At 51.3% G+C, this 26,545-nt stretch overlaps 10 non-coding genes across 10 annotated transcripts; 2 read left to right on the forward strand and 8 right to left on the reverse strand.

The window, feature by feature from the left end:
• Positions 1 to 2,314: 2,314 nt before the first annotated feature.
• Positions 2,315 to 2,387, reverse strand: trnat-agu (transfer RNA threonine (anticodon AGU)). The gene has a single exon. It is a non-coding gene; the product is annotated as a tRNA-Thr (tRNA).
• A 1,841-nt stretch (positions 2,388 to 4,228) lies between these two features.
• On the reverse strand, positions 4,229 to 4,301 carry trnat-agu (transfer RNA threonine (anticodon AGU)). The gene has a single exon. It is a non-coding gene; the product is annotated as a tRNA-Thr (tRNA).
• Positions 4,302 to 9,965: 5,664 nt separating this feature from the next.
• trnat-cgu (transfer RNA threonine (anticodon CGU)) lies at positions 9,966 to 10,038 on the reverse strand. The gene has a single exon. It is a non-coding gene; the product is annotated as a tRNA-Thr (tRNA).
• A 676-nt stretch (positions 10,039 to 10,714) lies between these two features.
• On the reverse strand, positions 10,715 to 10,787 carry trnat-agu (transfer RNA threonine (anticodon AGU)). Its single transcript has one exon. It is a non-coding gene; the product is annotated as a tRNA-Thr (tRNA).
• A 329-nt stretch (positions 10,788 to 11,116) lies between these two features.
• Positions 11,117 to 11,189, reverse strand: trnat-ugu (transfer RNA threonine (anticodon UGU)). Its single transcript has one exon. It is a non-coding gene; the product is annotated as a tRNA-Thr (tRNA).
• Positions 11,190 to 11,905: 716 nt separating this feature from the next.
• On the reverse strand, positions 11,906 to 11,978 carry trnat-ugu (transfer RNA threonine (anticodon UGU)). Its single transcript has one exon. It is a non-coding gene; the product is annotated as a tRNA-Thr (tRNA).
• Positions 11,979 to 17,124: 5,146 nt separating this feature from the next.
• trnat-ugu (transfer RNA threonine (anticodon UGU)) lies at positions 17,125 to 17,197 on the forward strand. The gene has a single exon. It is a non-coding gene; the product is annotated as a tRNA-Thr (tRNA).
• A 719-nt stretch (positions 17,198 to 17,916) lies between these two features.
• Positions 17,917 to 17,989, forward strand: trnat-agu (transfer RNA threonine (anticodon AGU)). Its single transcript has one exon. It is a non-coding gene; the product is annotated as a tRNA-Thr (tRNA).
• A 1,741-nt stretch (positions 17,990 to 19,730) lies between these two features.
• Positions 19,731 to 19,803, reverse strand: trnat-agu (transfer RNA threonine (anticodon AGU)). The gene has a single exon. It is a non-coding gene; the product is annotated as a tRNA-Thr (tRNA).
• A 4,795-nt stretch (positions 19,804 to 24,598) lies between these two features.
• Positions 24,599 to 24,671, reverse strand: trnaa-agc (transfer RNA alanine (anticodon AGC)). The gene has a single exon. It is a non-coding gene; the product is annotated as a tRNA-Ala (tRNA).
• Between the last annotated feature and the right edge of the window lie 1,874 nt (positions 24,672 to 26,545).

Here is a 26,545-nt window from a genome sequence, read left to right on the forward strand (position 1 = left end):
AGGGAGTGCAGCGAAGGTTCACCAGACTGATTCCTGGGATGGCAGGACTGTGGTATGAGGAGAGATTGGGTCGACTGGGCCTGTGTTCACTGGAGTTTAGAAGAATGAGAGGGGATCTGATTGAAAGGTATAAAATTCTGATGGGGGTTGGACAGACTGGATGTGGGGAGGATGTTTCCCCGGGGGCTGGGAAGTCTAGAACAAGGGGTCACACAGTCTCAGGATACGGGGTAGGAAGTTTAGGCCCGAGATGAGGAGAAATGTTTTCACTCAGAGGGTGGTGAACCTGTGGAATTCTCTACCACAGAAGGCTGTGGAGACCAAGTCACTGAATATATTTAAGAGGGAGACAGATAGATTTCTGGACACAAAAGGCATCAAGGGGTATGGGGAGAAAGCGGAAAGATGGTGTTGAGATAGAGGATCAGCCATGATCATATTGAATGGTGGTGCAGGCTCGAAGGGCCAAATGGACAACTCCTGCTCCTATTTTCGATGTTTCGATCCATGAGGGAGAGACGGGTAAAGCGAGATAGCTAAAAAGAAGGACAACAGGTCATGATGGGGAAGCTGGAATGACGAGCTTTTTGGTCCAGGAACTGTTTAATATTACAATACTTCCAAGCCCTTGTCAATGGACAGTGAATTTAAATACTGAGTTAATTTTGAGTCGGCCCCAGTGAGATTTAAACTCACAACCGCTGGTTTACAAGACCAGTGCTCGAACCCCTGAGCTATCAGCTACCTGCGTTGAGAAAGACAGGGGAAGGAGCAGGAAAGAGAGGAGAAGGGAAAAGAGGGAGTGGAAGGAGTGAGAGGGGGGGAAAGGGGAGAGAGCGAGAGGGGAAGGGGAGAGAGTGGGGAAAGAGTGAGAGTGGGGGAAGGGGAGAGAGAGTGGAAGGAGTGCGTGAGAGGGGAGGGGGAGAGTGTGGGAGGGGAAGGGGAGAGATTGGGAGAGGAAGGAGAGAGAGAGAGAGGAGAAGGGGAGAGAGCGGATGGGGAGACATTGGGAGGGGAAGGGGAGAGAGAGTGTGGAAGGGAGGGAGAGAGGCGAAGGAGTGAGGGAGGTGGGGAAGATGAAAGAGAGATTAAGAGGAGTGGTTGGGAAAGAGTGAGAGAGAGAGGGGAAGGGGAGAGAAGGAGGAGTCAGAGAGAGAGATGGGAAGGGGAGAGAAGTAGGAGTCAGGGAGAGAGATGGGAAGGGGAGAGAAGGAGGAGTCAGGGAGAGAGATGGGAAGGGGAGAGAAGGAGGAGTCAGGGAGAGAGATGGGAAGGGGAGAGAGGCGAAGGAGAGGATCTGACAGAAAAGGGAAAAGAGAGAGAGAAATGGGATTGAGTGAGAGACGGGGGAAGCGAGTCGCGATGGGGAAGGGAGAGAGAGAGTGCAAGAGAGAAGGGGAGCCTGTTGTTCCAGGATCAGTCTTGGAGCTGTTTAATATTTATAATTAAAGCCCTTGTTAATTAAAAGAGAATTGAAACACTGAGCTAATTCTGAGTAGTCCCCAGAGAGATTTGAACTCACAACCCTTGGTTGTCAAGACCATTGTTCTAACCCCTGAGCTATGGAGTCACCCGTTGTGTGAAAAATCGGGGAAGGAGCAGGAAACAGGGGGGAAGGGAAAAGAGAGAGTGGAAGGAGTGAGAGAGAGGGAGAAGGGAAGACAGGGAGGAAGAGAGAGGGGAAGGGGAGAGAGAGTGGGGGAGGGGAGGAATGAGAGGGGACGGGAGAGGGAACGGGAGAGTGAAAAGACAGAGGGGGTGAGAGAGTGGGTAGTGGAGAGGGGAGGAGGGGATAGAGAGAGGGAAGATAGAGGAGGAAGGAGAGAGAGGAGAAGGAATGGGGAGAGAATGAAATTACAGAGGGAAGGGGAGAGAGGGGAAGAGAGAGAGAGTGGAAGGGGAGACAGAGAGGGAAGGGGTGAGAGAGGGGAAGGAGTGAGAGAGGGGAAGGAGTGAGAGAGAGAGAAGGGGAGAATCTGAAAAGAAAATACAGAGAGGGGAAGGGGAAAGAGAGGGAGGGGAAGGAGTGAGAGAGTGAGGAAAGGGGAGAGACGGGAATGGGAGAAAGTTGGGAAAGAGAGAGGGAGGAGAGGAGAGAATCTGAAATGAAAAGGAAAAGTGAGGGGTGCAGAGAGGGAGGAGGGAGAGAGGGTGAGGCGAGGTTGGGGGAAGGGGGGAGAGGGGAATGAGTGAGAGACAGGGAAAAAGATGTGGAACATGGAAGTTTATTATTCCAGGGTCGGTTGCAGAGCTGTTTAATATTTATAATCTTTGTGAATTGACAGTGAATTTAAATACTGAGCTAATTTTGATTAGGCTCCAGTGAGATTTGAACTCACGACCCCTGGTTTACTAGACCAGTGCTCTCACCCCTGAGCTATGGAGCCACCTGCTGTGGGAAAGACAGGAGAAAGAGCAGGAAAGAGAGGGGAAGGGAAAAGAGAGAGTGGAAGGAGTGAGAGAGAGTGGGGAAGGGGAGAGAGAGTGTGGAACGGAGGGAGAGAGGGAAGGGGAGAGAGAGGGAATGAGTGAGAGAGAGAGAGAGGGGAAGGGAAGAGAGATGTGAAGGCAAAAGAGCGAGGGAGGAGGCAGGGGCGAGAGAAAGGAAGGGGAGAGAGAGGGAGAAGGGGAGAATCTGAAAAGAAAGGGAAAAGAGAGCGAGAGAGGAGGGAGGGGTGGGAGGGGAGGAAAGAGAGAGTGAAAAGGCAGAGAGGGAAGGAGCGAGAGGAGAGAGAGTAGGTAGTGGAGAGAGGGGGAGGGGAGAGAGGGAGAAGATAGAGGAGGAAGGAGAGAGAGGGGAAGTAGAGAGAGAATGAAAGTAGAGAGGGAAGGGGAGAGAGAGGAAGGAGAGAGAGAGGAAGGAGTGAGAGAGAGGGGGGAAGATTGGGGAAGGGAAGATTGAGGGGGAAGAGGAGAGAGCGGGGGAAGGGGAGGGAGGTGAAGAGAGGGGAATGAGTGAGAGATGGGGAAAGCGAGATCGCAGGAAAGGGAGAGAGAGGTAAAAAGATGTAGAACGGGTTGTGATGGGGAACAGAGAGCCTTTTGTATCACAGTCAGTCTCAGAGGTGTTCAATATTTATAATTAAAGCCCTTGTTAATTGACAGTGAACTTAAATACTGAGCTAACTTTGAGAAGGCCCCAGTGAGAGGCCAAGTCAATATATTTAAGAGGGAGACAGATAGATTTCTAGACACAAAAGGTATCAAGGGGTATGGGGAGAAAGTGGGAATATGGTGTTGAGATAGAGGATCAGCCATGATCATATTGAATGGTGGTGCAGGCTCGAAGGGCCAAATGGCCGACTCATGCTCCGATTTTCAATGTTTCGATGAATGAGGGAGAGACGGGTAAAGCGAGATAGCTAAAAAGATGTTCAACAGGTCGTGATGGGGAAGCTGGAATGATGCGCTCTTTGGTCCAGGAACTGTTTAATATTATAATACTTCCAAGCCCTTGTCAATGGACAATGAACTTAAATACTGAGTTAATTTTGAGAAACAGGAGGGAGTGAGTGAGTGAGTGAAGAGGCAGAGGGACAAGAGAGTGAGTGAGGGAGAGGATAATGAATGAGAGACGGGTGCTCTAACACCTGAACTAGGGAGCCACCTGCTCTGGGAAAAACAGGGGAAGGAGCAGGAAAGAGAGGGGGAGGGAAACGAGAGAGTGGAAGGAGTGAGAGAGGGAGGGAAGGGGAGAGAGCGAGAGGGGAAGGGGAGAGAGTGGGGAAAGAGTGAGAGAAGGGGAGAGAGAGTGGAAGGAGTGAGAGAGAGGGGAAGGAGTGAGTGAGAGGGGAGGGGGAGAGTGTGGGAGGGGAAGGGGAGAGATTGGGAGAGGAAGAGGAAAGAGAGAGAGGAGAAGGGGAGAGAGTGGAAGGGGAAAGAGTGGGAGGGGAAGGGAGAGAGAGTGTGGAAGGGAGGGAGAGAGGCGAAGGAGTGAGAGAGAGAGGGGAAGGGGAGAGATGGGAAGGGGAGAGAGGCGAAGGAGAGGATCTGAAAGAAAAGGGAAAAGAGAGAGAGAGAAAGGGGAATGAGTTTGAGACGGGGGAAGTGAGATTGTGGGAAAGGGAGAGAGTGGTAGAAAGATGGGGAAGGGGAAAGAGAGTGCAATACAGACAAGAAGAGGAGAGGGGAGCCTGTTGTTCCAGCGTCAGTTTCAGAGCTGTTTAATATTTACAATTAAAGCCCTTGTTAATTGATGGCAAATTTAAATACTGAGCTAATTTTGAGCAAATCCCAGGGAGATTTGAACTCACAACCACTGGTTTACTAAACCAGCGCTCTAACCCCTGAGCTATGGAGCCACCTGCTCTAAGAAATACAGGGGAAGGAGCAGGAAAGAGAGGGGAAGGGAAAAGAGAGAGTGGAAGGAGTGAGAGAGAGGGGAAGGGGAGAGAGAGAGAGAGGGGGGAAGAGGAGCGTGAGAGGGGAAGGGGAGAGAGAGAGAGGGGAAGGGGAGAGAGAGAGAGGGGGAAGGGGAGAGTGAGAGGGGAAGGGAAGAGAGAGAGAGAGAGGGGGGAAGGGGAGAGTGAGAGGGGAAGGGGAGAGAGTGAGAGGGGAAGGGGAGAGAGAGAGAGAGGGGGAAGGGGAGAGTGAGAGGGGAAGGGGAGAGAGAGAGAGGGGAAGGGGAGAGAGAGAGAGGGGAAGGGGAGAGAGAGAGAGGGGGAAGGGGAGCAAGAGAGGGAAAGGGGAGAGAGAGAGAGAGGTGGGAAGGGGAGAGAGAGAGAGAGGGGAAGGGGAGAGAGAGAGAGGGGGAAGGGGAGCAAGAGAGGGAAAGGGGAGAGAGGGAGGAGGCAGGGGCGAGAGAAAGGAAGGGGAGAGGGAGAAGGGGAGAATGTAAGCAGAAAGGGAAAAGAGAGAGGGAGAGGAGGAAGAGAGGGGAGGAAAGGGTAGAGGGAGAGAGAAAGGGAGAGTGAAAAGGCAGAGGGGGAAGGGGAGAGAGGGTGCAGAGAGTGTGGGTAGTGGAGAGTGAGGCCAGGAGAGAGAGGGAAGATAGAGGAGGAAGGAGAGAGAGGGGAAGGAATGGGGAGAGAATGAAAGGAGAAAGGGAAGGGGAGAGAGGGGAAAGAGGTGAGAGAGAGGGGAAAGAGGTGAGAGAGAGGGGAATGAGTTAGAGAGAGGGGAAGGAGTGAAAGAGAGGGGAGTGAAGTGGAGACAGGGAGGAAGAGTGAGGGGAAGGCGAGAGAGAGGGGGAGGGGAAATAGAGGGTGGGGAAGGGGAGAGAGAGTGTGAGGGGAGAGAGAGGGGGAAGGAGTGAGAGAGAGGGGGACAGGAGAGAGAGAGGGGGAAGAAACATAGAGACATAGAAAATAGGTGCAGGAGTAGGCCATTCGGCCCTTCGAGCCTGCACCTCCATTCAATAAGATCATGGCTGATCATTCCCTCAGTACCCCTTTCCTGCTTTCTCTCCATACTCCTTCATCCCTTTAGCCATAAGGACCATATCTAACTCCCTCTTGAATATATCCAATGAACTGGCCTCAACAACTCTCTGCGGCAGGGAATTCCACAGGTTAACAACTCTCTGGGTGAAGAAGTTTCTCCTCATCTCAGTCCTAAATGGCCTACCCCTTATCCTAAGACTGTGTCCCCTGGTTCTGGACTTCCCCAACATCAGAATCATTCTTCCCACATCTAACCTGTCCCGTCCCATCATAATCTTATGAGTTTCTATGAGATCCCCTCTCATCCTTCTAAACTCCAGTGAATAAAGGCCCAGTTGATCCAGTCTCTCCTCATATGTCAGTCCAGCCATCCCGGGAATCAGTCTGGTGAACCTTCGCTGCACTCCCTCAAAAGCAAGAATGTCCTTCCTCAGATTAGGAGACCAAAACTGAACACAATATTCCAGGTGAGGCCTCACCAAGGCCCTGTACAACTGCAGTAAGACCTCCCTGCTCCTATACTCAAGTTCCTTAGCTATGAAGGCCAACAATTCCCAGGGCCTGATGGACTGCATCCCAGAGTACTTAAGGAGGTGGCCTTGGAAATAGCGGATGCATTGACAGTCATTTTCCAACATTCCATTGACTCTGGATCAGTTCCTATGGAGTGGAGGGTAGCCAATGTAACCCCACTTTTTAAAAAAGGAAGGAGAGGGAAAACAGGGAATTATAGACCGGTCAGCCTGACATCGGTAGTGGGTAAAATGATGAAATCAATTATTAAGGATGTCATAGCAGTGCATTTGGAAAATGGTGACATGATAGGTCCAAGTCAGCATGGATTTGTGAAAGGGAAATCATGCTTGACAAATCTTCTGGAATTTTTTGAGGATGTTTCCAGTAGAGTGGACAATGGGGAACCAGTTGATGAGGTGTATTTGGACTTTCAGAAGGCTTTCGACAAGGTCCCACACAAGAGATTAATGTGCAAAGTTAAAGCACATGGGACTGGGGGTTGTGTGCTGACGTGGATTGAGAACTGGTTGGCAGACAGGAAGCAAAGAGTAGGAGTAAATGGGTACTTTTCAGAATGGCAGGCAGTGACTAGCGGGGTACCGCAGGGTTCTGTGCTGGGGCCCCAGCTGTTTACACTGTACATTAATGATTTTGACAAGGGGACTAAATGTAGTATCTCCAAATTTGCAGATGACACTAAGTTGGGTGGCAGTGTGAGCTGCGAGGAGAATGCTATGAGGCTGCAGAGTGACTTGGATAGGTTAGGTGAGTGGGCAAATGCATGGCAGATGAAGTATAATGTGAATAAATGTGAGGTTATCCACTTTGGTGATAAAAACAGAGAGACAGACTATTATCTGAATGGTGACAGATTAGGAAAAGGGAAGGTGCAACGAGACCTGGGTGTCATGGTACATCAGTCATTGAAGGTTGGCATGCAGGTACAGTAGGCAGTTAAGAAAGCAAATGGCATGTTGGCCTTCATAGCGAGAGGATTTGAGTACAGGGGCAGGGAGGTGTTACTACAGTTGTACAGGGCCTTGGTGAGGCCACACCTGGAGTATTGTATACAGTTTTGGTCTCCTAACTTGAGGAAGGACATTCTTGCTATTGAGGGAGTGCAGCGAAGGTTCACCAGACTGATTCCCGGGATGACTGCACTGACATATGAGGAGAGACTGGATCGACTGGGCCTTTATATATTTGAGTTTAGAAGGATGAGAGTGGATCTCAAAGAAACATACAAGATTCTGATGGGACTGGACAGGTTAGATGCGGGTAGATTGTTCACGATGTTGGGGAAGTCCAGAACCAGGGGTCACAGTCTAAGGATAAGGGGTAAGCCATTTAGGACCGAGATGAGGAGAAACTTCTTCACTCAGAGAGTGGTGAACCTGTGGAATTCTCTACCACAGAAAGTAGTTGAGGCCAATTCACTAAATATATTCAAAAGAGAGTTAGATGAAGTCCTTACTACTAGGGGGATCAAGGGGTATGGCGAGAAAGCAGGAAGGGGGTACTGAAGTTTCATGTTCAGCCATTAACTCATTGAATGGCGGTGCAGGCTAGAAGGGCTGAATGGCCTGCTCCTGCACCTATTTTCTATGTTTCTATGTAAAGAGAGATAGCGGGAAAGGGAGAGAGGGGTAAAAAGATGTAGTATGGGTGAGGGGAGAGAGACGGACGGGAAGGGGAGAAAGAGAGCTTGGAAGGGGTGGAGAGAGAGGGGAAGGAGTGGGAGAGAGGGGAGGGGAGAGAGGGAGGAAGAGAGAGGGGATAGGGAGAGAAAGTTGGGGTGGGGAGGGCAGGAAAGAGAGGGGACGGGAGAGGGAAAGGGCAGAGGGGTTCAGAGAGTGGGGGATTGGATAGAGAGAGGGAAGCTAGAGGAGGAAGGAGAATGGAGAGAATGAAGTTAGCGAGGGAAGTGAGAGAGAGGGGGAAGGGGAGAGAGGGGGGATGGAGTGAGAGAGTGAGAAGCGGAGAATCTGAAAAGGAAGAGACAGCCAGGAGGGGGCGTGAGAGTGGAGAGGCAGAGGCGGAAGAGAGAACAATGAATTAGAGATGGGAAATTAAATACTAAATGAATTATGACAATACATAAGTGAGATTTGATCTCACGAGCCTTGGTTTACTAGATCAGTGCTCTAACCCCTGAGCTATGGAGCCAACTGTTCTTGGAAAGACAGGGGAAGGAGCAGGAAAGAGAGGAGAAGAAGAAAAGAGAGAGGGAGAGGGGGAAGGGGAAAGAGAGGGGAAACATAGAAAATAGGTGCAGGAGTAGGCCATTCGAGCCTGCACCATCATTCAATATGATTCATGGCTGATCATTCCCTCAGTACCCCTTTCCTGCTATTTCTCCATACTCCTTGATCCCTTTTACCATAAGGGCCATATCTAACTCCCTCTTGAATATATCCAATGAACTGGCCTCAACAACTCTCTGCAGTCAGGAATTCCACATGTTCACAACTCTCTGAATGAAGAAGTTTCTCCTCATCTCAGTCCTAAATGGCCTACCCCTTATCCTAAAACTGTATCTCCTGGTTCTGGACTTCCCCAACATCGTGAACAATCTACCCGCATCTAACCTGTCCCGTCCCGTCAGAATCTTGTATGTTTCTATGAGATCCACTCTCATCCTTCTAAACTCAAATATATAAAGGCCCAGTTGATCCAGTCTCTCCTCATATGTCAGTGCAGTCATCCCGGGAATCAGTCTGTTGAACTTTCGCTACACTCCCTCAATAGCAAGAATGTCCTTCCTCAGATTAGGAGACCAAAACTGAACACAATATTCCAGGTGAGGCCTCACCAAGGCCCTGTACAACTGCAGTAAGACCTCCCTGCTCCTATACTCAAAGCCCCTCGCTATGAAGGCCAACATACCATTTTCCTTCTTCACCGCCTGCTGTACCTGTATGCCCACTTTCAATGACTGATGTACCATGACACCCAGGTCTCGTTGCACCTCCCCTTTTCCTAATCTGTCACCATTCAGATAATATTCTGTCTTTGCGTTTTTGCCCCCAGTGTGGATAACCTCACATTTATCCACATTATACTGCATCTGCCATGCATTTGCCCACTCACCTAACCTGTCCAAGTCACCCTGCAGCCTCTTAGCGTCCCCCTCACAGCTCACACCGCCACCCAGCTTAGTGTCATCTGCAAACTTGGAGATATTACACTCAATTCCTTCATCTAAATCATTGATGTATATTGTAAATAGCTGGGGTCCCAGCACTGAGCCCTGCGGCACTCCTGCCATTCTGAAAAGGACCCGTTTATTCCCGACTCTGCTTCCTGTCTGCCAACCAGTTCTCTATCCACGTCAGTGGAAGGAGTGAGAGAGAGGGGGAAGGGAAGACAGCGAGGAAGAGAGAGGGGAAGGGGAGAGAGAGTGGGGGAGGGGAGAGAGAGTGGGGGAGGGGAGGAATGAGACGGGACGGGAGAGGGAAAGGGAGAGTGAAAAGACAGAGGGGGTGAGAGAGTGGATAGTGGAGAGGGGAGGAGGGGATAGAGAGAGGGAAGATAGAGGGGGAAGGAGAGAGAGGAGAAGGAATGGGGAGAGAATGAAATTACAGAGGGAAGGGGAGAGAGGGGAAGAGAGAGAGACTGGAAGGGGAGACAGAGGGGGAAGGGGTGAGAGAGGGGAAGGAGTGAGAGAGCGGAAGGAGTGAGAGAGAGAGAAGGGGAGAATCTGAAAAGAAAATACAGAGAGGGGAAGGGGAAAGAGAGGGAGGGGAAGGAGTGAGAAAGTGAGGAAAGGGGAGAGACGGGAATGGGAGAAAGTTGGGAAAGAGAGAGGGACGAGAGGAGAGAATCTGAAATGAAAAGGAAAAGTGACGGGAGCGGAGAGGGAGGAGGGAGAGAGCGTGAGGTGAGATTGGGGGAAGGGGGGAGAGGGGAATGAGTGTGAGACAGGGAAAGTGAGATAGCGGGAAAAAGATGTAGAACAGGTCCTGATGGGGAAGCAAACTTGTTATTCCAGGGTCGGTTGCAGAGCTGTTTAATATTTATAACCTTTGTTAACTGACAGTAAATTTAAAAACTGAACTAATTTTGAGGAGGCCCCAGTGAGATTTGAACTCACGACTCCTGGTTTACGAGACCAGTGTTCTATCCCCTGAGCTATGGAGCCACCTATTCTGGGACCGACAGGGGAAGGAGCAGGAAAGAGAGAGGAAGGGAAAAGAGAGACTGGAAGGAGTGAGAGAGAGTGGGAAGGAGTGTGAGAGAGTGGGGAACGGAGGGAGAGAGGGAAGGGGACAGAGAGGGAATGAGTGAGAGAGAGAGAGAGGGGAAGGGGAGATAGAGATGTGAAGGCAAAAGAGCGAGGGAGGAGGCAGGGGTGAGAGAAAGGAAGGGGAGAGAGAGGGAGAAGGGGAGAATCTGAAAAGAAAGGGAAAAGAGAGCGAGAGAGGAGGGTGGGGTGGGAGGGGAGGAAAGAGAGAGTGAAAAGGCAGAGAGGGAAGGAGCGAGAGGAGAGAGTAGGTAGTAGAGAGAGGGGGAGGGGGGAGAGAGAGAAGATAGCGGAGGAACGAGAGAGAGGGAAAGGAGAGAGAGAACGAAAGTAGAGAGGGAAGGGGAGAGAGAGGAAGGAGTGAGAGAGAGGGGGGAAGATTGAGGGGGAAGAGGGGGAAGGGGAGAGAGGTGAAGAGAGGGGAATGAGTGAGAGATGGGGAAAGCGAGATCGCAGGAAAAAGATGTAGAACAGGGAACCTTTTGTATCACAGTCAGTCTCAGAGGTGTTTAATATTTATAATTAAACCCCTTGTTAACTTGCAGTGAATTTAAATACTGAGCTAATTTTGAGTAGGCCCCAGTGAGATTTGAACCCACGACCCCTGGTTTACTAGACCAGTGCTCTAACCCCTGAGCTATGGAGCCACCTGCCCTGAACTCTGGGTCATTCCCCAGTTAGTGCTGTGTGTTTGAAGAATGAGGAGGGGTCAGTGAAACGATCATATTGAATGGTGGTGCAGGCTCGAAGGGCCGAATGGCCGACTCCTGCTCCTCGTTTTGATGTTTCTATGAATGAGTGAGAGACGGGTAAAGTGAGATAACTAAAAAGATGCACAACAGGACATGATGGGGAAGCTGGAAAGAAAAGAAGGGGGCTTTTTGGTCCAGGGATGGTCTTGGAACTGTTATAATATTCTAACACTTCCACACCCTTGTCAATTGACAGTGAATTTAAATGCTAAGTTAATTTTGATGGGCCCCAATGAGATTTGAACTCACGACCCCTGGTTTACAAGACCAGTGCTCTAACCCCTGAGCTATGGAGCCACCTGTGCAGCTAAAGACAGTGGAAGGAGCAGGAAAGAGAGGGGAAGGGAAAAGAGAGAGTGGAAGGAGTGAGAGAGAGGGGGAAGGGGAGAGAGAGGGGAAGGGGAGAGAGTGGGGAAGGAGTGAGAGTGGGGGAAAGGGAGAGAGAATGGAAGGAGTGAGAGAGAGGGGAAGGAGTGAGTGAGTGAGAGGGGAGGGGGAGAGTGTGGGAGAGGAAGAGGAGAGATTGGGAGAGGAAGGGGAGAGAGAGAGAGGAGAAGGGGAGAGAGGGGAAGGGGAAAGAGTGGGAGGGGAAGGGGAGAGAGAGTGTGGAAGGGAGGGAGAGAGGCGAAGGAGTGAGGGAGATGGGGAAGATGATAGAGAAGTTAAGAGGAGTGATGGTGAAGGAGTGAGAGAGAGAGGAGAAGGGGAGAGATGGGAAGGGGAGAGAGGCGAAGGAGAGGATCTGAAAGAAAAGGGAAAAGAGAGAGAGAGAGGAGGGAGAGAGGGTGTTGCGAGGGAGGGGGGAATGAGTGAGAGACGGGGAAAGCGAGATCGTGGGAAAGGGAGAGAGGGGTAAAAATATGTAGAACGCGTCCTGATGGGGAAGGGAGAAAGAGATTTGGAAGGAGAGAGCGCAGCCTGTTGTTCGAGGGTTGATCTCAGAGCTGTTTAATATTTATAATTAAAGCACTTGTTAATTGACAGCAAATTTAAATACTGATCTAATTTTGAGTAGGTCCCAGTGAGATTTGAATCCACGACCCCTGGTTTACAAGACCAATGCTCTAACCCCTGAGCTATGGAGCCACCTGCTCTGAAAAAGACAGGAGAAGGAGCATGAAAGAGTGGGGAAGGAAAAAGAGAGAGTGGAAGCAGTGAGAGAGGGGGGGAATGGGAGAGAGTGGGGAAGGGGAGAGAGAGAGAAACGGGGAGGGGAAAGAGGGATAAGGAACCGGTAGACAGAGAGTGGATGGGGAGAGAGAGGCGGAAGGGGAGAGAGTGGGGAATGAGCAAAAGAGAGGGGGAAGGGGAGACTGGGATGAAGTAAGTGGGGCAAGGGAGAGAGAGCGGGGGAAGGGGAAAGAGAGCTTAAGGGGAGAGAGAGGGAATGTGAGAAAGGGGAGAACGCGGAAGGGACTGAGAGAGAGGGGGAAGGGGAGACAGGGAGGGAGAGAGAGGGGAAGGGGAGAGAGAAAGGGGGTGGGGAAAGAGAGGGAGGTGACGGAGAGCAAGTGTGTGGAATGGGGGAGAGAGAGGAAGAGGAGAAATGGGAAGGAGCGAGAGGGAGAAGGGGAAAAGAGAGAGAGAGAGGAGATAAAGTGGGTGAGTGATGCGGCAGAAAGAGGGAAGATAGTGGGTCGGGGAGAGGATAATGAATGACAGTCAGATATTTAAATATTTAATTTTGAGTAGGCCCCAATGAGATTTGAACCACCTGCTCTGGGAAAGATCGGGGAAGGAGCAGGAAAGAGAGGGGAAGGGAAAAGAGAGAGGGGAAGGAATGGGGAGAGAGTGAAAGGAGAAAGGGAAGGGGAGAGAGGGGAAAGAGGTGAGAGAGAGAGAGGGGAAGGAGTTAGAGAGAGGGGAGGGAAGTGGAGACAGGGAGGAAGAGAGAGGGGAAGGGGAGAGAGGTGGGGGGGAGGGGAAAGAGAGGGAGGGGAAGGGGAGAGAGAGTATGGAAGGGGAGAGAGAGGGTGAGGGGAGAGAGAGGGTGAGGGGAGAGAGAGGGGGAGGGGAGAGAGAGGGAGGGGAAGGGGAGAGAGAGTATGGAAGGGGAGAGAGAGGGTGAGGGGAGAGAGAGGGTGAGGGGAGAGAGAGGGGGAGGGGAGAGAGAGGGGGAAGGAGTGAGAGAGAGGGGGAGGGGAGAGAGAGGGAGAAGAAACATAGAAACATAGAAACAAAGACAATAGGTGCAGGAGTAGGCCATTCGGCCCTTCGAGCCTGCACCACCATTCAAAAAGATCATGGCTAATTATTCCCTCAGTATCCCTTTCCTGCTTTCTCTCCATACACCTTCATCCCTTTAGCAGTAAGGGCCATATCTAACTCCTTCTTAAATATATCCAATGAACTGGCCTCAACAACTCTCTGTGGCAGGGAATTCCACAGGTTAACAACTCTCTGAGTGAAGAAGTTTCTCCTCATCTCAGTCCTAAATGGCTTACCCCTTATCCTTAGACTGTGTCCCCTGGTTCTGGACTTCCCCAACATCGGGAACATTCTAATCGCATCTAACCTGTCTCGTCCCGTCAGAATCTCATACGTTTCTATGAGATCCCCTCTCATCCTTCTAAACTCCAGTGAATAAAGGCCCAGTTGCTCCAGTCTCTCCTGATATGTCAGTCCTGCCATCCCGGGAATCAGTCTGGTGAACCTTCGCTGCACTCCCTCAATAGCAAGAATGTCCTTCCTCAGATTAGGAGACCAAAACTGAACACAATATTCCAAGTGTGGCCTCACCAAGGCCCTGTACAACTGCAGTAAGACCTCCCTGCTCCTATACTCAAATCACCGAGCCATGAAGGCCAACATACCATTTGCCTTCTTCACCGCCTGCTGTACCTGCATGCCAACTTTCAATGACTGATGTACCATGACACCCAGGTCTCGTTGCACCTCCCCCTTTTCTTAGCCTGCCGCCATTCAGATAATATTCTGTCTTTGTGTTTTTTCCCCCAAACTGGATAACCTCACATTTATCCACATTATACTGCATCTGCCATGCATTTGCCCACTCACCGAACCTGTCCAAGTCACCCTGCAGCCTCATAGTGTCCTCCTCACAGCTCATACTGCCACCCAGTTTCGTGTCATCTGCAAACTTGGAGATATTACACTCAATTCTTTCATCTCAATCGTTAATGTATATTGTAAAGAGCTGGGGTCCCAGCACTGAGCCCTGCGGCACTCCACTAGTCACTGCCTGCCATTCTGAAAAGGACCCATTTATCCCGACTCTCTGCTTCCTGTCTGCCAAGCAGTTCTCTATCCACGTCAGTACATTACCCCCAATACCATGTACTTTGGTTTTGCACACCAATCTCTTCTGTGGGACATTGTCAAAAGCCTTTTGAAAGTCCAAATACACCACATGCACTGGTTCTCCCTTGTCCACTCTGCTAGTTACATCCTCAAAAAATTCCAGAAGATTTGTCAAGCATGATTTCCCTTTCATAAATCCATGCTGACTTGGACCGATCCTGTCACTGCTTTCCAAATGTGCTGCTATTTCATCTTTCATAATTGATTCCAACATTTTCCCCACTACTGGTGAAGGAGTGAGAGAGAGGGGAAGGGGAGAGAGAGGGAGAAGGAGCGAGGCTGTGACAAGGGAAGGGGAAGGAGGGAGAGTGGAATGAGTGAGAGATGGGGAAAGTGAGATAGCAGGAAAGGGAGGGAGGGGTAAAAAGATGTAGAATGGGTTGTGAGGGGGAAGGGTGACAGAGATTTGGAAGGGGAGAGAGTGTGTCAGATAGACAAGAAGAGGAGAGAGGGGAACCAGTTTTTCCAGGGTCAGTCTCGGAGATGATTAATATTTATAATTAAAGCTGCTTTTAATTGACGATGAATTTAACAATTGAGCTTATTTGCGTAGGCCCCAGTGAGATTTAAACCCACGACCCCAGCTTTACTAGACCAGTACTCTAACCCCTGAGCTATGGAACCACCTGCCCTGGGAAAGACAGGGGAAGGAGCAGGAAAGAGAGGGGAAGGGAAAAGAGAGAGTGGCAGGAGTGAGAGAGAGGGGGAAGGGGAGAGAGAGAGAGGGGAAGGGGAGAGAGAGTGGAAGGAGTGAGAGAGAGAGAGGTGAAAGGGAGAGAAGGAGAGGAAGGGGAGAGAGGGAGGGCAAGGAGTGAGAGAGGGGGGGAAGTTGAAAGAGAGGTTAAGAAGAGGATGGGGAAGGAGCGAGAGAGAGAGAGGGGAAGGGGAGAAAGTAGGGAAAGAGAGAGAGGGAGGAGGCAGGGGAAGGGAACAGAGAGGAATAAGGGGAAAATCTGAAAGGAAAGGGAAAAGAGAGAGGAGAAAGGAATGAGTGAGAGACATGGAAAGGAAAGGGAGAGAGAGATTTGGAAGGGGAGAGAGAGCACAAGAGAGACGAGAACAGGAGAGGGGGTCCTGTTGTTCCAGGGTCAGTCTCGTAGTTGTTTATTATTTAGAATTAAAACCCTTGTTATTTAAATACTAAATTAATTACGCAAAAGCCCCATTGAGATTTGAACCCACGACCCCTGGTTTACAAAACCAGTGCTTTAACCCCTGAGCTATGGAGCCACATACTTGGTGAAAGAACGGGGAAGGAGCAGGAAAGGGAGGGGAAGGGAAAAGAGAGAGTGGAAGGAGTGAGAGAGGGGGAAGGGGAGAGAGGAATGGGAGAGAGAGGGGGGAGGGCAGAGAGAGGGAGGAGAAGGGAAAAGAGAGAGGTGAAGGAGAGGGGGGGAGAGAGGGGGAATGAGTGAGACAGGGGAGAGAGCGGAAGGGACTGAGAGAGAGGGGGAAGAGGGTGACAGGCAGGAAGAGAGAGTAGAAGGGGAGAGAGAAAGTTGGTGGGGCAATATAGAAACATAGAAACATAGAAAATAGGTGCAGGAGTAGGCCATTCGGCCTTTCGAGCCTGCACCGCCATTCAATGTGATCATGGCTGATCATTCACCTCAGTACCCCTTTCCTGCTTTCTCTCCATACCCCTTGATCCCTTCAGCCGTAAGAGCCATATCTAACTCCCTCTTGAATATATCCAATGAACTGGCATCAACAACTCTCTGTGGTAGAGAATTCCACAGGTTAACAACTCTCTGAGTGAAGAAGATTCTCCTCATCTCAGTCCTAAATGGCCTACCCCTTATCCTAAGATCGTGTCCCCTGGTTCTGGACTTCCCCAACATCGGGAACATTCTTCCCGCATCTAACCTGTCCAGTCCCGTCAGAAACTTATATGTTTCTCTGAGATCCCCTCTCATCCTTCTAAACTCCAGTGAATAAAGGCCCAGTTGATCCAGTCTGTCCTCATATGACAGTCCAGCCATCCCGGGAATCAGTCAGGTGAACCTTCGCTGCACTCCCTCAATAGCAAGAACGTCCTTCCTCAGATTAGGAGACCAAAACTGTACACAATACTCCAGGTGTGGTCTCACCAGTGCCCTGTATAACTGGAGTAAGACATCCTTGCTCCTGTACTCAGACCCTCTTGCAATGAAGGCCAACGTACCATTTGCCGTCCGAACTGCTTGCTGCACCTGCATGTCTGCTTTCAATGACTCTCCCCTCCAACTCTCTCCCCTTCCCCCTCTCTCCTTCCCCCTCTCTCCCCTTCCCCCCTCTCTCTCACATCTTCCCCTCTCTCCTTCTCCTTCCCCTCTATTTCCAACTCCTTACCCTCTCTCTCTCCTCTTTCCCCTCTCTCGCTTCCCTTCTCCCTCTCTCTCTCCCCTCCCCCCTCTCCTTCCCCTCTCACTCACTCCTTCCCCTCTCCCTTTTCATTTTATCCCCTCCTCTCTCTCCCCTCCCTCTCCTTCTCCCTCACCTCCCCAGTCTCCACTCCCCTCCCTTTCCCTCCTTCCCTCGCTCTCACTCTCCCCTTTCCCATCAGACTCGCATCCTCCCCACATTTTCCATTCCCCTGCCTCTCTCCCCTTCTCCCTCTCTCCCCTTCCCCCGCTCTATCTTCCCCCCTCGAGAGACAGAGTTAGACGGTGAGAGACAGAAAGAAAGAGAGTGAGATTGAGAGAGAGAGAGAGAGACAGAGAGACAGAGAGATTGGGACAGAGTGTGACTGAGTTGCCTTGGGATGTTTTACTACGTGAAAGACCCGATATATCGATGTTGAGAGGTGAATATTGAAGAGACGGAGGCAGGAGTCTGGGGGATGAGACACAATCTGAGTGTTTCACTGACCCCTCCTCATTCTTCAAACACACAGCACTAACTGGGGAATGACCCACAGCCCAGGGCAGGTGGCTTCATAGCTCAGGGGTTAGAGCACTGGTCTTGTAAACCAGGGATCGTAGGTTCAAATTTTGCTGGGGCCTACTCAAAATTAGCTCAGTATTTAAATTTGCTGTCAATTAACAAGGGCTTTAATTCTAAATATTAAACACCTCTGAGACTGACTGTGATACAAAAGGCTTCTTTCTCTGTTCCCCATCATGACCCTTTTTACCTCTCTCTCCCCTTCCTGCGATCTCGCTTTCCCCGTCTCTCACTCATTCCCCTCTCTTCACCTCTCTCCTCTTCCCCCTTTCTCTCCTCTTCCCCCTCAATCTCCCCTTCCCCAATCTCCCCCCCCTCTCTCATTCCTTCCTCTCTCTCTCCTTCCCCTCTCTCCCCTTCCCCCTCAATCTCCCCTTCCCCAATCTCCCCCCCCTCTCTCATTCCTTCCTCTCTCTCTCCTTCCCCTCTCTCCCCTTCCCTCTCTACTTTCATTCTCTCTCCCCTTCCCCTCTCTCTCTCTCTCACTCCTTCCCTCTCTCCCCTTCGCTCTCTCCCTCCGTTCCACACTCTCTCTCCCCTTCCCCACTCTCTCACACTCCTTCCCACTCTCTCTCACTCATTCCCTCTCTCTCCACTTCCCCTCTCTCTCTCTCTCACTCATTCCCTCTCTCTCCCCTTCCCTCTCTCACTCCTTCCTCCAACTCTCTCTCCCCTTCCCCACTCTCTCTCCCCTTCCCCCTCTCTCTCACTCATTCCACTCTCTCTTTTCCCTTCCTCTCTCTTTCCTGCTCCTTCCGCTGTCTTGCCCAAAACAGGTGGCTCCATAGCTCAGGGGTTAGAGCACTGGTCTAGTAAACCAGGGGTTGTGAGTTCAAATCTCACTGAGGCCTACTCAAAATTAGCTCAGTCTTTAAATTTACCATCAATTAACAACAGTTATAAATATTGAACAGCTCTGCAACCAACCCTGGAATAACAAGCTTTCTTCCCCATCACAACATGTTCCACATCTTCTTCCCGCAATCTCACTTTCCCTGTCTCTCACTCATTCCCCCTCTCCGCATCCCTCACTTTTCCTTTTCATTTCAGATTCTCTCCTCTCCTCCCTCTCTCTTTCCCAACTTTCTCCCATTCGCGTCTCTCCCCTTTCCTCACTCTCTTACTCCTTCCCCTTCCCCTCTCTTTCCCCTTCCCCTCTCTCTGTAAAGTCCTGTCCCCTCAGTACAGATTCACACGAGGCGTGTAGTGAAGTCAAGGTCACTCTGGACCTGCACCTTTCTATCACAGCTCTGGAATGCTGCACTTGCCTGAGACCTGTCCTTGTATACCTGTCCCTTGCAAGTGCACCCCTGGTGGTAAGGTATGCTGGTGGTTACAGGTCATGTCTTATTACAGTCATGTATAGCATGTTAGGATACAGTTATATATAATAATGTAAGATACATGACAATGGGGAAGGGAGTTGAGCAAGGTGAAAGAGAGGTGAAGATGAGTGATGGGGAAGGAGTGAGAGAGAGGGGTGGGGGGAAGGGGAGAGATGGGAATGGGAGAAAGTTGGGAAAGAGAGTGAGGGAGGAGGCAGGGGAGAGAGAAAGGGGAAGGGTAGAGAGAGGGAGAAGGGGAGAATCTGAAATGAAAGGGAAAAGAGAGAGGAGGGAGGGGAGCAGAGAGGGAGGAGGGAGGGAGGGTGAGGCGAGGGAGGGGTAAGTGGGGAGAGGGGAATGAGTGAGAGACGTGGAAAGAGAGATCGCGGGAAAGGGAGAGAGGGGTAAAAAGATGCAGAACTGGTCGTGATGGGGAAGAAAGAGAGAGATTTGGAAATGGAGAGAGAGTGTAGCCTGTTGTTCCAGGGTCAGTCTCGGAGCTGTTTAATACTTATAATTAAATCCCTTGTTAATTGACGGTCAATTTAAATACTGAGCTAATTTTGAGTCATCCTGCAGCCTCATAGCATCCTCCTCACAGCTCACACCGCCAGCCAGTTTAGTGTCATCTGCAAACTTGGAGATATTACACTCAATCCCTTCATCCAAATCGTAATGTATATTGTAAAGAGCTGGGGTCCCAGCACTGAGCCCTGTGGCACTCCACTAGTCACTGCCTGCCATTCTGAAAAGGACCCATTTATCCCGACTCTCTGCTTCCTGTCTGCCAACCAGTTCTCTATCCACGTCAGTACATTACCCCCAATACCATGCACTTTAATTTTGCACACCAATCTCTTGTGTGTGACCTTGTCAAAAGCCTTTTGAAAGTCCAAATACACCACATCCACTGGTTCTCCCTTGTCCACTCTACTAGTTACATCCTCAAAAAATTCCAGAAGATTCATCAAGCATGATTTCCCTTTCAAGCATGATTTCCCTTTCATAAATCCATGCTGACTTGGACCGATCCTGTCACTGCTTTCCGAATGCACTGCTATTTCAATCTCAATGGTTCATTCCAACATTTTCCCCACTACTGATGTCAGTCTAACCAGTCAAAGCGAAAGAGAGGGATTGTGGAATGGGCGGAGGAATGAGGGGTGACAGCAAGAGAGTCAGGAAATGGAGCATGAGACTAATTTCGCACAGAGTGGTGTAGTGAGAGGATAGTGAATGAGAGACAGATATTTAAATAATTTTGAGTAGGCCCCAGTGAGATTTGAACCCACGACCCCTGGTTTACTCAACCAGTGCTCTCACCCCTGAGCAATGGAGCCATCTGCTCCAAGAAAGACAGGGGAAGGAGCAGGAAAGAGAGGGGAATGGAAAAGAGAGAGTGGAATGAGTGAGAGCGAGGGGGAAGGGGAGAGAGAGAGATGGGAAGGGGAGAGAGAGAGAGGTGGGAAGGGAAATAGGTGAATGAGTGAGAGAGAAAGGTGATGGGGAGAGAGAGGGGAAGGGGAGAGAAAGAGTGGGGAAGGGGAGAGACAGTCAGGTGAGAGAGGGAGGGGCAGGGGAGAGAGAAAGGAAGGGGAGAGAGAGGGAGAAGGGGAGAATCAGAAAAGAAAGGGTAAAGAGAGAGAGGAGGAAGAGGGGGGCGGTGAGGGAAGAGGGAGAGTGAAGGGGAGCGGAAAAGGCAGAGGGGGAAGGGAAGAGAGGGGGTGAGAGTGGGTAGTGGAAAGAGGGGGAGGGGAGACAGAGAGAGGGGGGAGGGGATGGAGTGACAGAGAGGGGAATGAGTGTATTGTGTTCCTAACACAGATGAGACTGCACACAGGGAGGTTACAGTAACAGTGACCTCAGTCTTTATTAAGACTCTCCAGAGTGAGGAACAGGCCTTAGGGGCGACTTATACACAGTGCTCCCAATGGAATCACTTGGGACTTCAGGGGATGAGCTCCCTGGTGGTGGAACATGGGAGTACATGCTTTACAGATACACAACAGAGTGAGAGATGAGGAAAGCGAGATAGTGGGAAAGGGAGAGAGGAGTAAAAAGATGTAGAACGGGTCGTGATGGGGAAAGGATCGAGAGATGAGAAGATGAGAGTGGAGCCTGTTGTTCCAGGGTTGGTCTCGGAGCTGTTTAATATTTATAATTAAAGCCCTTGTTAATTGACGGTGAATTTAAATACTAAACTAATTTTCAGTAGGCCCCAGTGAGATTTGAACTCATGACCCCAGGTTTACTGGACCAGTGCTCTAACCCCTGAACTATGGAGCCACCTTCTCAAGGAAACACAGGGGAAGGAACAGGAAAGAGAGTGGAAGGGAAAAGTGAGAGTGGAAGGAGGGAGAGAGAGGGGAAGGGGAGAGAGAGGGAGGGGAGAGAGAGAGAAGGGGAGAATGTAAACAGAAAGGGAAAAGAGAGCGGGAGAGGGGAGTGGAGGGAAGAGGGAGAGGGAAAGGGAGAGTGAAAAGGCAGAAGGGGAAGGGAAGAGAGGGTGGAGAGAGTGGGGAGTGGAGAGTGGGGACAGGAGAGAGAGGGAAGATAGAGGAGGAAGGAGAGAGAGGGGAAGGAATGGGGAGAGAGTGAAGGTAGAAAGGGAAGGGGAGCGAGGGGAAAGAGGTGAGAGAGAGAGGGGAAGGAGCTAGAGAGAGAGGAAGGGGAGAGAGGGGCGAGAAGTAGAGACAGGGAGAAAGAGAGAGTGTGAGGGGAGAGAGAGGGTGAGGGGAGAGAGAGGGGGAAGGAGTGAGAGAGAGGGGGAGGGGAGAGAGAGGGGGAAGAAACATTGAAACATAGAAATATAGAAAATAGGTGCAGGAGTAGGCCATTCGGCCCTTCGAGCCTGCACCACCATTCAATAAGATCATGGCTGATCATTCACCTCAGTACCCCTTTCCTGCTTTCTCTCCATACCCCTTGATTCCCTTAGCATATCTAACTCCCTCTTGAATATATCCAATGAACTGGCCTCAACAACTCTCTGCGGCAGTGAATTCCACAGGTTAACAACTCTCTGACTGAAGAAGTTTCTCCTCATCTCAGTCCTAAATGGCCTACCCCTTATCCTTAGACTGTGTCCCCTGGTTCTGGACTTCCCCAACATCGGGAACATTCTTCCCACATCTCCCCTGTCCCGTCCCGTCAGTATTGCAGTGGTGTTACATGGAGGTTACATATATGACAGAGAGACAGGGAAAAAGAGAGAGGGGAACTGGAGAGAGAGAAGGGGGAGGGGAAAGAGATCTAGGATAAGGGGAATGAGATAGTGGAAGTGAGGGAGAGAGAGGGGAAAGAGTCGGAAAGAGAGGGGGAGGGGAGAGAGAGAGGGGAAAGGGGAGACAGGGAGGGAGAAAGACGGGCAGGGGAGAGAGAGAGAGGGAAAGGGGAAAGAGAGGTTAAGGGGAGAGAGAGGGAAGGAGTGAGAGAGCGAGGGGGAGAATGGAAGGGGAGATAGAGATAGGGGAAGGGGAGAGAGAGGGAGAAGGGGAAAATCTGAAAGGAAAAGGAAAAGAGAGAGATAGAGGAGGGAAGGGAGAGTCGGGAGGAAAGAGAGGGGAGCGGAGAGGGAATGGGAGAGGGAGAGTGGGAAGGGGAGAGAGGGGGAAGGAAGTGGTTCGGGGAGAGATTGAGGGGAGAGGGTGCGAGAGGGGAAGGGGAGAGAGTGTGAAGGAGGTGGTTAGGGGAGAGGCTGAGGGGAGAGGGTGAGAGAGAGAGGAAGGAGAGAGAGGGGGAAGGAGTGAGGGTGAGGCGAGGGAGGGGCAAGGGGGGGAGAGGTGAATAACTGAGAGACAGGGATAGCGGGAAAGTGAGAGAGGGCTAAAAAGATGTAGAACGGGTCGTGATGGGGAAGGGGAAAGAGAGATTTGGAAGGGGAGAGAGAGTGCAAGAGAGATGAAAAGAGGAGAGGGGTAAGGGGAGCCTGTTGTTCCAGGGTCGGTCTCGGAGCTGTTTAATATTTATAATTAAAGCCCTTGTTAATTGACAGTGAATTTAATTTTGAGTGACCCCAGTGAGATTTGAACTCACGACCCCCTAGTTCACTAAACCGGTGCTCTACCCCCTGAGCTACAGATCCATCTGCTCTGGGAAATACAGGGGAAGGAGCAGGAAAGAGAGGGGAAGGGAAAAGAGAGAGTGGAAGGAGGGAGAGAGAGGGGGAAGGGGAGAGGGAGGGGATGGGGAAGGGGAGAGAGAGAGGGGCGAAAAGAGGGAGTTGGGGAAAGAGAGGGAGGGGATGGACAGAGAGGGAGCGTGGAAGGGGGGGGAGAGAGGGGAAGGAGTGGGAGAGAGTGGGAGCGGAGAGAGCGTAAGGGGAGAGAAAGGGGAAGGAGTGAGAGAGAGAGGGGGAAGGGGATACAGAGAATGGAAGGAGAGAAAGCGGGGTAAGTGGAGAGAGAGGGGAAGGAGTGAGAGAGTGAGAAGAGGAGAATCTGAAAAGAAAGAAACAGCCAGGAGGGGGTGGGAGAGTGGAGAGGCAGAGGGGGAAGAGAGAATAATGAATTAGAGATACGAATTTAAATGCTAAATTAATTATGTAAAGGCCCCAGTGCGATTTGAACCCACAACCCCTGGTTGAGTGGACTAGTGCTCCAACCCCTGAGCTATGGAGAAACCTGCTCTGGGAAAGACAGGGGAAGGAGCAGGAAAGAGAGGGAGAAGGGAAAAGAGAGAGTGGAAGGAGTGAGAGAGAGGGGGAAGGGGAGAGAGAGAGGGAGGGGTAAGGGAAAAGAGAGCATGGAAGGAGTGAGAGAGGGGGAAGGGGAGAGAGGGAGGGGACGGAGTGAGAGAGAGGGGGAAGGGGAGAGAGGGAGGGGACGGAGTGAGAGAGAGGGGGAAGGGGAGACAGGGAGGAGGAGAGAGGGGAAGGGGAGAGAGAGAAGTGGAAGGTGAAAGTGAGCGAGAAGAAAGGGAATGAGATAGTGGAAGGGAGGGAGAGGGGACAGAGTCGGAAAGAGAGGGGAAGGGGAGAGAGAGGGGAAGGAGTGACAGAGAGAGGGAAGGGGAGACAGGGAAGTAGAAAGATGGACAGGGGAGAGAGAGAGGGAAAGGTGAAAGAGAGGTTAAGGGGAGAGAGAGGGAAGGAGTGAGAGAGACATGAGGGAGAGAGGGGTAGGTTGGATTGAGAGAGGGGCAGGGGAGCGAGGGAAGAGAAGAGAGAGGGAGAAGGGGAAAATCTGAAAGGAAAAGGAAAAGAGAGTGATAGAGGAGGGAGGTGAGAGACGGGCGGAAAGAGAGGGTGAGGGGAGAGAGTTGAAGGGGAGAGTCATTGAAAGCAGCCATGCAGGTACAGCAAACAGTTAGGAAGGCAAATGGTATGTTGGCCTTCATTGCAAGAGGGTTTGAGTACAGGAGCAAGGATGTCTTACTCCAGTTATACAGGGCCTTGGTGAGACCACACCTGGAGTATTGTGTACAGTTTTGGTCTCCTTACTTAAGGAAGGATACACTTGCCATAGAGGGAGTGCAGCGAAGGTTCACCAGACTGATTCCTGGGATGGCAGGACTGTGGTATGAGGAGAGATTGGGTCGACTGGGCCTGTATTCACTGGAGTTTAGAAGAATGAGAGGGGATCTGATTGAAAGGTATAAAATTCTGACGGGGTTAGACAGACTGGATGTGGGGAGGATGTTTCCCCGGGGGCTGGGAAGTTGAGAACAAGGAGTCACACAGTCTCAGGATACTGGGTAGGAAATTTAGGCCCGAGATGAGGAGAAATGTTTTCACTCAGAGGGAGGTGAACCTGTGGAATTCTCGACCACAGGAGGCTGTGGAGGACAAGTCACTGAATATATTTAAGAGGGAGACAGATAGATTTCTAGTTGCAAAAGGCATCAAGGGGAATGGGGAGTTAAGCAGGAATATGGTGTTGGGATAGAGGATCAGCCATGATCATATTGAATGGTGGTGCAGGCTCGAAGGGCCGAATGGCTTCCTCCTGCTCCTATTTCACATGTTTCTGTGTTTCTCTGAATGAGTGAGACACAGGGGAAGTGAGATAGCAGGAAAAGATGTCATGATGGGGAAGGCAGAGAGAAAGAAGACTGTTGTTCCAAGGTCAGTCTCAAAGCTGTTTGATATTGATATTTGACACCCTTAATAATTTAAATACAGAGTTAATTTTGAGAAGGCTCCAGTGAGATTTGAACTCACGACCCCTGGTTTGCTGGAGCAATGCTCTAACCCCTGAGCTATGGAGCCACCTGCCCTGGGAAAGACGGGAAGGAGCAGGGAAGAGAGGGGTAGGGAAAAGAGAGAGTGGAAGGAGTGAGAGAGAGGGGGAAGTGGAGAGAGAGGGAGGGGAAGGGGAGAGAGAGGGAGGGGAAGTGGAGGGAGAGAGGGAGAGAGGGGTAGGAGTGAGAGAGGGAAGGGGAAATAGAGGGAACAAGTGAGAGAGAGAGAGAGGGGAAGGGGAGAGAGATGTGACGGCAAGAGAGGGAGGAGGCAGGGGAGAGAGAGAGAGAGAAAGGGGAAGGGGAGAGAGAGGGAGAAGGGGAGAATCTGAAATGAAAGGGAAAAGAGAGCGAGAGAGGAGGGAGGGGTGAGAGGGGAGGGGAAAGGGAAAGGGCGAGTGAAAAGGCAGAGAGAGAAGGAGCGATCGGAGGGAGAGAGTAGGTAATGGAGAGAGGGGGAGGGGAGAGAGAGAGAAGAAAGAGGACAAAGGAGAGAGAGGAGGACAAGTGAGCGAAAGAAAGTAGAGAGGGAAGGGGAGAGAGGGGAAAGGGGGGAGTGAGAGAGGAAGGAATGAGAGAGGCGGGGGGGCAAAGAGTGGGGAAGGGGAGAGAGAGGGGGAAGGGGAGAGAGAGGAAGGAGTGGGAAAAAGAGGGGAAGGGAAAAGAGAGACTAGAAGGAGTGAGAGAGAGGGGAAGGGGAAAGCGAGTGGATGGGGAAGGGGAGAGAGAGAGGGGCGAAAAGAGGGAGTTGGGGAAAGAGAGGGAGGGGATGGACAGAGAGGGAGCGTGGAAGGGGGGGGGGAGAGAGGGGAAGGAGTGGGAGAGAGTGGGAGCGGAGAGAGCGTAAGGGGAGAGAAAGGGGAAGGAGTGAGAGAGAGGGGGAAGGGGAGAGGGAGGGGAAGGAGTGAGAGAGAGGGGGAAGGGAAGACAGGGAGGAAGAGAGAGGGAAAGGGGAGAGAGAGTGGGGGTGGGGAGGGAGGGAAGGAAAGAGAGAGGATGGGAGAGGGAAAATACAGAGTGGGTAGCGGAGAGAGGGGGAGGGGATAGAGAGAGGGAAGACAGAGGAGAAAGGAGAGGGGGGGGAAGGACTGCGGAGAGAATGAAATTAGAGAGGGAAGGGGAGAGAGTGGAAGAGTGAGAGAGAGAGGGGGAAGGGGATGCAGAGAATGGAAGGAGAGAAAGCGGGGTAAGTGGAGAGAGAGGGGAAGGAGTGAGAGCGTGAGAAGAGGAGAATCTGAAAAGAAAGAAACAGCCGGGAGAGGGTGGGAGAGTGGAGGGCGAAGAGAGAATAATGAATTAGAGATAGGAATTTAAATACTAAATTAATTATGTAAAGGCCGCAGTGCGATTTGAACCCACAACCCCTGGTTGACTGGACGAGTGCTCCAACCCCTGAGTTATGGAGACACCTGCTCTGGGAAAGACAGGGGAAGGAGCAGGAAAGAGAGGGAGAAGGGAAAAGAGCAAGTGGAAGGAGTGTGAGAGAGGGGGAAGAGGAAAGAGATGGGGAGGGGAGAGAGGGAGAAAGAGAGAGGGGAAGGGGAGAGAAAGGGGGAAGGAATGAGACAGAGGGGAAGGGGAGACAGCGGGAGGGGAGAGAAAGAGTGGGGAAGGGGAGAGAGGGGCAGGAGAGAGAGGGACGGGCAGGGGAGAGAGAAAGGAAGGGGAGAGAGAGGGAGAAGGGGAGAATCCGAAAAGAAAGGGTAAAGAGAGAGAGGAGGAAGAGGGGGGCGGGGAGGGAAGAGGGAGAGGGAAAGGGAGAGGGAAAAGGCAGAGGGGGAAGGGAAGAGAGGGGGTGAGAGTGGGTAGTGGAAAGAGTGGGAGGGGAGACAGAGAGATGGGGGAGGGGATGGAGTGACAGAGAGGGGAATGAGTGTATTGTGTTCCTAACACAGATGAGAC

This window comes from Pristiophorus japonicus, unplaced genomic scaffold (genome assembly GCF_044704955.1).
Source record: "Pristiophorus japonicus isolate sPriJap1 unplaced genomic scaffold, sPriJap1.hap1 HAP1_SCAFFOLD_1247, whole genome shotgun sequence".
Taxonomy (NCBI): domain Eukaryota; kingdom Metazoa; phylum Chordata; class Chondrichthyes; family Pristiophoridae; genus Pristiophorus; species Pristiophorus japonicus.